The sequence below is a fragment of the Vipera berus genome (genome assembly GCF_964194415.1).
Source record: "Vipera berus genome assembly, chromosome: 3".
Classification (NCBI taxonomy): Eukaryota; Metazoa; Chordata; class Lepidosauria; order Squamata; family Viperidae; genus Vipera; species Vipera berus.
Window position 1 is genome coordinate 165,187,460 of NC_138204.1, and position 9,563 is coordinate 165,197,022.

Genomic DNA, 9,563 nt, shown 5'->3' on the forward strand with positions numbered 1-9,563 from the left:
GCTATGGCAAACCTAGACAGCATACTAAAAAGCAGAGACACCACCCTGCCAACAAAAGTGCGTATAGTCAAGGCCATGGTTTTTCCATTTGCAATGTGTGGCTGTGAAAGTTGGACCATAAGAAAGGCTGAGCGCCAAAGAATTGAGGCCTTTGAACTATGGTGCTGGAGAAGACTCCTGTGAGTCCCTTGGACTGCAAGGCGATCAAACCGGTCAGTCCTAAAGGAGATCAACCCTGACTGCTCTTAAGGCCAGATCCTGAAGCTGAAACTCAAATACTTTGACCACCTAATGAGAAGGAAGGACTCACTGGAGAAGAGCCATGCTGGGAAAGATTGAGGGCAATAGAAGAAGGAGATGACAGAGAATGAGGTAGCTGGATGGAGTCACTGAAGCAGTAGGCATGAGCTTAAATGGACTCCAGAAGATGGTAGAGGCCTGGAGGAACGTTGTACATAGGGTCGCAATGGGTCAGACACGACTTCACAACTAACAACAACAATATAAGAAATTGAAAAGAAATTTAGGAAAACATATAATACAGTTCTAGGCTGCATCAATAGAGGGATAGTATTAAGATTACCAGAAGTGTTAACTGCTTTATACTGCTTTGGAAAACTCCACTTGGAATACTGCATCTAATTTTGGTCACCACAATATAAAAAAGATGTTGAGACTCTAGAAACGTGCAGAGAAGAGCAGCAAAAATGATTAGGAAACGAGACTAAAACATGATAAATATTTGCAGGAATTCTGGGTATGTCTAGTTTAACTAAGAGGATTAGGATGACATGATAGCAGTCTTCCAATATTTGAGGCGATGTCACAGAGAAGAGGGAAAACACATGAGGGCAGGACAAGAAGCAGAAGATGAAGTAACAAGGAGAGATCTAACCTAGAATTAAAGACAAATTTCCTGACAGCGAGAACAATTAACCAGTGGAAGAGCTTTGCCTCCAGAAATTGTGGATGCTCCATCACTGGAGATTTTTTAAAAGAGATTGGAGAGCCATTTGCCTGGAATGATATTGAGCAGGGGTCCCCAACCTGTGGGCCACTACCGGGCTGTGGCCTATTAGCCACAGGGCCACATGAGTGGCTGGCTGGTGTGTGTGTGTGCTTGTGTGCTAGCTGGTGCGTGCATGTGTGCTGGCTGGTGCATGCATGTGTCCAGCCTCACTTGTGTGGCCCCACTCGAATGAGCAACAGGTGTTTGTGCGTGCGCACTTATGCATACATGCGTTCACCCCCATACAAAACCATTCCTTCTTTCCCCCCTCCCCCCCACTCCGGTTGCCAACCCCAAAAGATTGGGGAACTCTGATATAGATTCTCCTGTTTGAGCAGGGAGTTAGACTAGATGACTTCAAGGTCCTTTCCAGTTCTATTATTGTATTCTGCATATGGTTTTGAGACAGGGCAGGCAGTTTGGCATCCCATGGCTATATGTTGCCTCTGATTCCCATTCATTTATTTTTAATCCCATTTATATCCCACCCTTCTCCGAAGACTCAGGGCGGCTTACAATCTAAAGCACAAATCAATGTGCTTAGCAATAGCCTTCATTCTATGTATATGCCTGCTTATTAGGGCTTTCGCCCCCCCCCCAAGCGGCATTATTACAAAGTCAGCTTATTGCCCCCAACAATCTGGGTCCTTATTTTACCTACCTTGGAAGGATGGAAGGCTGAGTCAACCTTGAGCCTGGTGGGACTCGAACCTGCACTAATTGCAGGCAGCTGGTGTTACTTAAAGAGGCATTAGCCCACTGCTCCACCAAGGCTCATTTGGGGGTCTGTTGAAGACAACTTTGATAAAAGTTACCAAAATCAGCATAATCCTTTCTTCCTATCTTGAGATGTGAACAGAACTATTGTAATTTAAGTTCTAAAATATGCTTGGCATCATTTAAAAATATATCTATATAAAGCATATTATTCCAGAAAACCACCCAAGAAAGCAGAACTCTTGAAACAGGCATTGTCTCAAAAGGATACTTTTATTAGGGGTTAGCTGAAGTGGGTCCTTACAGTTGGACCATGATTGGAATGTTCAGATTGGGGTTATACAAATGAAGAATGAAAAATTCAAGGGTTCTGAAATGTTTTAGTTCCAAGAACTATACATTTCTTACCCATCACTTAAAAAAATATATTAACCCTTTTGTAAAAACTAGAATACCCCCCAGTTCCTGTCTTTGCTTGTGGATGTATCATATGAAAGCTTTTTGTAAAGTACTTTTTATAAAAATTAAGTATGTTTCTTAGTCACCTAAAGGTCACCCACCCTTAATATATAGGACTGCATCATCAGCACATGAATATATGCATTCTAATTATGAGAAAAAGCAATCTCACCTTTCCATTAGGTAAATATGGTATTATTTAAATCATTATTGATATTCCCACTATACAAAACAAATTAGCAAGGTATTACAAACAGCAGATAACTTGGTAGAATATGAGAATTCCATTTCTCAATTAATGTTATTGTAACTCAACTCTATGGGAGGTTAAACTTTTTCGGTTTAAAGGTAGTTGATTGAAAATAGACCTGCTTTGACTAAAATGATAACGCTGTTGATCAGATTTAAGTGGCAAGTAAGATTGACTTTAATGTGAACCAGAAGGTGATATTGTAAATATCACCTTTTGATGTAAGATGAGAAACAAATTGGTTTGCAAATGAACAAATAAGAAATATTTTATCATAATGCATCCTTTAATTAAAGGGTTTAATGAATAATTAACTTGTTCTAGTAAAAATACTGGTATAGTATTTATCGACTGCCATCTTCTGGACAAATGCATGAATCACTCAATTTTGTGCGTGTGAACAGAATTAGGATGATTAGCCACCATATTTCTGAATTTCAAGTTTTTATGTATAGATATAAATTCCAGTTTAAATCTCCAGTCTTTTCTTTTGATTACATAAATATTGTGCAGAAGGCCTACAGGATTTCAAAAGAGAGCCACAATCATTATTTTACCAACAAGTTATGTAAGGACATGTATGTCTGTATATATCACCTTACATCCATATGCTTATCTGAAAAGATTCATTGTGGGACCACTGTTTATTCCTTATTATTGCAGAATTTTGTTTAGAAATGTTAGACACAAAAATAGTCACAAATTGAAATCCACTCTGTTTGAGTTACAAATAGAAAAGAAATTTATTAGACTTCACAACAAAGTCTAAAAAGTAACGGTTTGCAAAGTGTGGTGGATTCAGGAAGGCAAACAATGTAGCCAAACACTGAAACACACCCCAAATTCCAAAATCACATATTATTATACATCCTATCACGACGCCCCATTCCCTCCCCCATGGCCCCATTGGCTTAGGCTTTGGAGGTTACAATCTATCAGAAGCGCCTAAACAGAATACATTATCTCTGCCCCTCTTTGCTTACATTATACTAATAAGATCCCTCCCCTACTATCCTGTTTCTAGAGGAGAGATGTCTCCCATCTTCTGCACCTGCCAGGGGTACCAGGCACCAATTCCTAGATGGTGACTCACACTGGGCCCCATGGTAAATCCTGTTCTCCCCCTCCCTCCACTTGAGACCTGTATTTTTCCCCATATACTCAAAGCATCTACTCAGGCAATTGATTATAAAATGATTATTATAAAATATAAAATATGATTACATGATAATACTAAAAGCATATATATTTTTATTTTTAAATTTCCTCACTACTTCCAGTTATTTTCCACAGAAGGAAGGAATGGAAGTGGATTTTCTAAAGGCCCCCTGAGTTCAACCCAAATTAGGTTTTCTGCCGGTCAGCCAGACATGCATGCAAGGCATCTGCTGGTATTGTCAAAAAGTCAAGATGGTGCCCATTGTTTTGGGATCAAAGCCCTGCTCCCAGTGGTCAGGTTTCGATCCTACAGTTGTGATCACTATCTTGCTTTTGGGAGGTGTAGTTTTGATCCCATGGTCATGATCACCATTTTCACCTTTTTGACCTCTGCAGACCCACTTGCCTTCTTGCCATCCTCCTTCTAGAGCACGGGTGTCAAACTTGCCGCATCACGTGACACGTCATGACGTATCGTGACCTTTTTCGCATTGCCAGAGCTAGGGTAGGCGCGGCCTCCGCATGATGCAACCGGCCTGCAGGCGGGCAGTTTGACACCCCTATTCTAGAGTACCAGGGTACTGGTTTCTTTATAAGACTGAACTGCTTGCTACAAAGGATATTTTTGGCCTCATGGGGGAGACAGGAGTGTTGAGGTGGTGCACTGATTAGGGTTGAATTTAGGAATAGGGAGCAAATCAGGTTACAAGAGGATGGAAAACAATGATGGCAGAGGAGAGAGCCCAGGGGCATAAACAATAATGGTGTACATCAGCCTCAAGTGGCCAATAAGTGCTGAATTGTTCCCACTTGGATGGCCAATTGGCTGCATTCCTGACAGAATAATCTGTAAACCACTGTTTCTTTCTCTGTCTACAAATCTTAAAGTTGTCAGGATTGAGAAACTCTGGTGTAAAGTACATCAGACTTCAGATACTTTAGAATTCCTGAAGTATGCTGCCAGTTCTTAAGGGTTACATACTAGTACTAAAACAGTTAAGGGTGACTAACAGTTGTCTAACATATGGATATAGTCATGGAAATTTGACAGCATAATGCAGTTGCTGTGGCATGGGATCAGCCTATGTGTATTTTGTGAACAAAGAGTAATGTGGACCTGTACATGTAAATAGGATTTTACATAATATTCTGCTGGATGAATGTATTTTTATCTCTTATCACTGTGTACCCATAATGGGGGGCAGGGGAATATGAGTTTGTGGGAGAGCTGTAGCCCTTCAGATATTACTCCAATTGGTTAAGTTGGCTTGAATTTCTGGGAGCTATAATTCAGCCATCATAAATATTCCCTATCATTCAACTTCAGGATATGCTGTCGATATTAGCATTTTTTGTAAGACTGGTTATTAAACCAGTAGATGGGAGTGTTGCATCCCCTTGCAGGGAATGAGACTCATTGAAATGTACACTCGCTAATAGGAAAGTATAATTGCTATTAAATTTATTTACCATACATTTATACACATATACATTTATACTGAGGTCAATCAATCTGAATTTGTATCAGTTCACTCTTTTCTTTTGATAATCCCTAAACAGTTACATGCAGTATCAACAAATGGAAAAAAAACAACCATAAACATAAGACAGACACATATACAAATAAAGATTGGGACAAATAATTCCTTCAATTCTTCATTAAAAGTTAAATCAATCTCATGATACCATACCATAAACCTGAAACCAAGTACATTTCAATTATAGTGACATACAGAAATTATCTTACACAATTCATTTATAAAACAGGAAAACCAGGTTTCTATTCTGTTCAGTATAGAGGGTGGTAGCCCTCTCTGTGGGCACATGCATCATTGTACTCCAAGAATCACTTTCTATGAGATGGGTGGGCATATAAATGTGATCGATCAATCAATATTAAACCCTGGATGGTTCACATTATAAGCACAGAATAAGAAATATACAATCCAAATAGAAAAACTGAAACAAGATGTGGAATCTAGTCAGCAATGACAAAACATATCTTACACCCAGCAATGGGCTCCAATCATTCTAGTTTAGAGCCTGAAGAGGACCCAGGTCTTTAAGGCTCCCAGGAACATCAGCAGGGTGGGAGCCACTTGGCTCTCAAGGGGTACCTCATTCCAGAGGGTAGTGCTACAACATAGAAGGAACACATCCAAAGTCTCAATGGATTGCCCTGTTTAATCAAAGGTATCTGGAGTGTGTGCCAACCCTTCCAGATCAGGCCACATAGGCCAATCTCCACAGGTTTTATACATCATAGCCAGCATCTCGAATCACACTTGTAAGACATCTGGCAATCACATGGGTGTATCAAGGCATGCCTATCACAGTCCATGCCTTTGCATTCTGGACTAGTTGAAGCTACCAAGTGGCCTTCAAAGAAAGTCCCACGTAGAGTGTATTACAGTAAACTGAGCCATGAAGTGACTAGGACATGAATTAAATCTGAAGGGCTTCCCACTCTAGGAAATGATGAAACTGGGTGCCAAATGAAGCTGCATGAAGGCCTTCCTGGCCACAGGGCTTTAAATTGGTGACCTGTAGAAAGATGATTTTTCACGAGGCTACTGGACTTTCTCATTTTTCTCTGAAGACATTTCGCTTCTCACCCGAGACGCTTCTTCAGCTTCAAAGAAAACATCCAGTTGCCTCATGAAAAAGCATCTTTGGGATAACTATGATCTGGATGACTGAGAATCTTCATAGACATGTAGAAAGTTTAAATTTTATTTCCTTTTTATTTTTTTAAAAAACTGTTTGTGATATAATATACGACCAAACTGTGATGGCTGGGAAGTGCAGGGAGACTCCAGATGCCTTTTCAATGAGAAAATGGGGAAAAAACTAGTTCCCTACCAAAACTAATTAGATTGGGAGTTAACTACTCAGTTGAGACCTATTAATCTTTAATGTAAGTGGTAAGTTGACTTGTACATTTAATTGTGGAATGCACTAGACACAGCTGTGTTCTATTCTCTTCATTTTATTATTCAAAAAACTCTCTGTACAGCATACATTTCCTTAAATGCCTAAACTAAAGGTCCGTCTTTTTTCTTGTTGTTAGCTGAGAAGTCGTGTCCGACTCATCGCGACCCTATGGACAACGTTCCTCCAGGCCTTCCTGTCCTCTACCATCTTCTGGAGTCCATTTAAGCTCACGCCTACTGCTTCAGTGACTCCATCCGGCCACCTCATTCTCTGTCGTCCCCTTCTTCTATTGCCCTCAATATTTCCCAGCATTAGGCTCTTCTCCAGTGAGTCCTTCCTTCTCATTAGGTGGCCAAAGTATTTGAGTTTTAGCTTCAGGATCTGGCCTTCTAAAGAGCAGTTAGGGTTGATCTCCTCTAGGACTGACTGGTTTGATCGCCTTGCAGTCCAAGGGACTCGCAGGAGTCTTCTCCAGCACCATAGTTCAAAGGCCTCAATTCTTTGGCACTCAGCCTTTTTTATGGTCCAGCTTTCACTGCCATACACTGCAACTGGGAAGACCATAGCCTTGACTATACACACTTTTGTTGACAGGGTGATGTCTCTGCTTTTTAGTGTGCTGTCTAGATTTGCCATTGCTTTCCTCCCGAGGAGCAAGCGTCTTTTAATTTCTTGGCTACAGTCCCCATCTGCAGTGATCTTGGAGCCCAGGAAAATAAAATCTGTCACTACCTCCATTTCTTCCCCATCTATTTGCCAGGAATTGAGAGGGCCGGATGCCATGATGTTGGTTTTCTTAATGTTAAGTTTCAACCCAACTTTTGCACTCTCCTTCTTCACTCGCAACAAGAGGCTCTTTAGTTCTTCTTCACTTTCTGCCATTAGAGTGGTATCATCTGCATATCTTAGGTTGTTGATATTTCTTCCGGCAATCTTAATTCCAACTTTTGATTCCTCTAACCCTGCCTTTCTCATGATGTGCTCTGCATATAAGTTAAATAGGCAGGACAACAGTATACAGCCTTGCCGGACTCCTTTCCCAATTTTGAACCAATCAGTGGTTCCGTGTCCAGTTCTCACTGTTGCTTCTTGGCCCACATATAGGTTTCTCAAGAGACAAATAAGATGGTCTGGTACGCCCATCTCTTTAAGAACTTACCACAGTTTGTTATGATCCACACAATCGAAGGCTTTAGCATAGTCAATGAAGCAGAGGTAGATGTTTTTCTGGAACTCCCTAGCTTTCTCCATGTTCCAGCATATGTTGGCAATTTGATCTCTAGTTCCTCTGCCTCTTCAAAATCCTGCCTGTACTTCTTGTAGTTCTCGATCCACATACTGCTGGAGTCTAGCTTGTAGGATTTTAAGCATAACTTTACTAGCATGAGAAATGAGTGCAATGGTGTGGTAGTTTGAACATTCTTTGGCACTGCCTTTCTTTGGAATTGGAATGTAAACTGATCTTTTCCAATCCTGTGGCCACTGTTGAGTTTTCCAAATTTGCTGGCAAATTGAGTGTAGCACTTTTACTGAATCGTCTTTTAAGATTTTGAATAGCTCAGCTGGAATACTGTCACCTCCACTAGCTTTGTTGTCTTTTTTCTTAAATCCCAATAAATCCTTTCCCAAAGTAAGCTTCATGTTCTATATTATGCTTAAACCAAGGTCCTAAAATACAGAAAAAACAAGTATAGTGTTTATCAGCTAGTATAATATTTTATGTTATTGTGATTATTATTGCTTTTTTAACAGTTACTTCATTTAACAAAAATAAAGTTAAGTGTTAAGGCCCCAGGATAGAAACGAGGAGATGGTGAGTTCTAGTTCCATCTTACACATGAAGTCCGGCAGGTGACTTTGAACCAGTCATTCTCTCTTAGCCCAGGATGTTGTGCTCAGCTGAGAAGCTGAACCAATGGATCAACATTTAGTTGATCTGCAGGAAAATGTTAGGAAGGAAAAAAAGAGCATATACAGATTTAGAGATATATTTTATTTTTTTCCTTTTAAAAGGTATATCAACAGTACTCTGTGCTTGTTTGATTATTATTTATAGTCTTTAAACTTACTTAATTTTATTTAAAACAAAATTGTATTTTCCAAAAAAAATCAATGAATATTAATGAAACTATACAGTTATTGCTCAATAAAAGATTAGTAAAAAATACCAAGCAAAGTGTATTAAATGGTTTTTTATATAAAAAAATAAGATATAAATTTTGAACTTAGTGCCAAAATCTTCACTATATTATTTATAAATATTAAAAAAGAAGAAAAAGAAAAATGTTCCTAAAAATAATATAGGTAAATATTTAATTTTGGCTTCCCCTTTTGTATTCCAATTAATTTGTAGTAGCTCCAGCCCCATAACTAAGGATTATGATTGATACTAATTATGATTAAACGTACCTGTGACTTTGTATTGTTACTTGATTACCTTCGATCGCCTGTATATATTTTAATTTTTAACTCACTGGTTTTAGTTTTTCTGTCAATAAATTAAGCACCAGAAAACCCGACACCTAGCCTTAGTGTATTTTATTTGATCAGTAGAAAAAAAGGCAGTAGTTATTAGTGGCAGATTCTCAGTATATAACCAATCAAATAATTCTGACTGCTGGTCTACAGCTCTCTTGTGCACCATTATGCTATTCTTAATTATAGAAGGCTATACTTCAAATAAATCATTTCTGCCCAGAAGACGAATTAATGTCACAAACTTTGTTGAGCTCCCTGGTTTCTATTTTTATTGTTTTACCTGTGAGGAAACTGAGAAAATGTTCCACTGATGCTTTTGAGCCAAATTCTATTTTTCTCTCACCCCTTTCTCCCTTTTTTTGATTTGTTGAACTTTGGAAAAATATGCATTTAATGCAAAACATCTTTAATTAACTAACTGTATTATTTTGCATAATATTAGAAATATTTTAATAGCATATCAGAAAATAGCAGTTCTGCTTATATCCTGCATGGAATTATGGAGCTGAATCAAAAGTTGTTAGGACCATTTCACAGCATGGTAATTTTCTTCAGAGG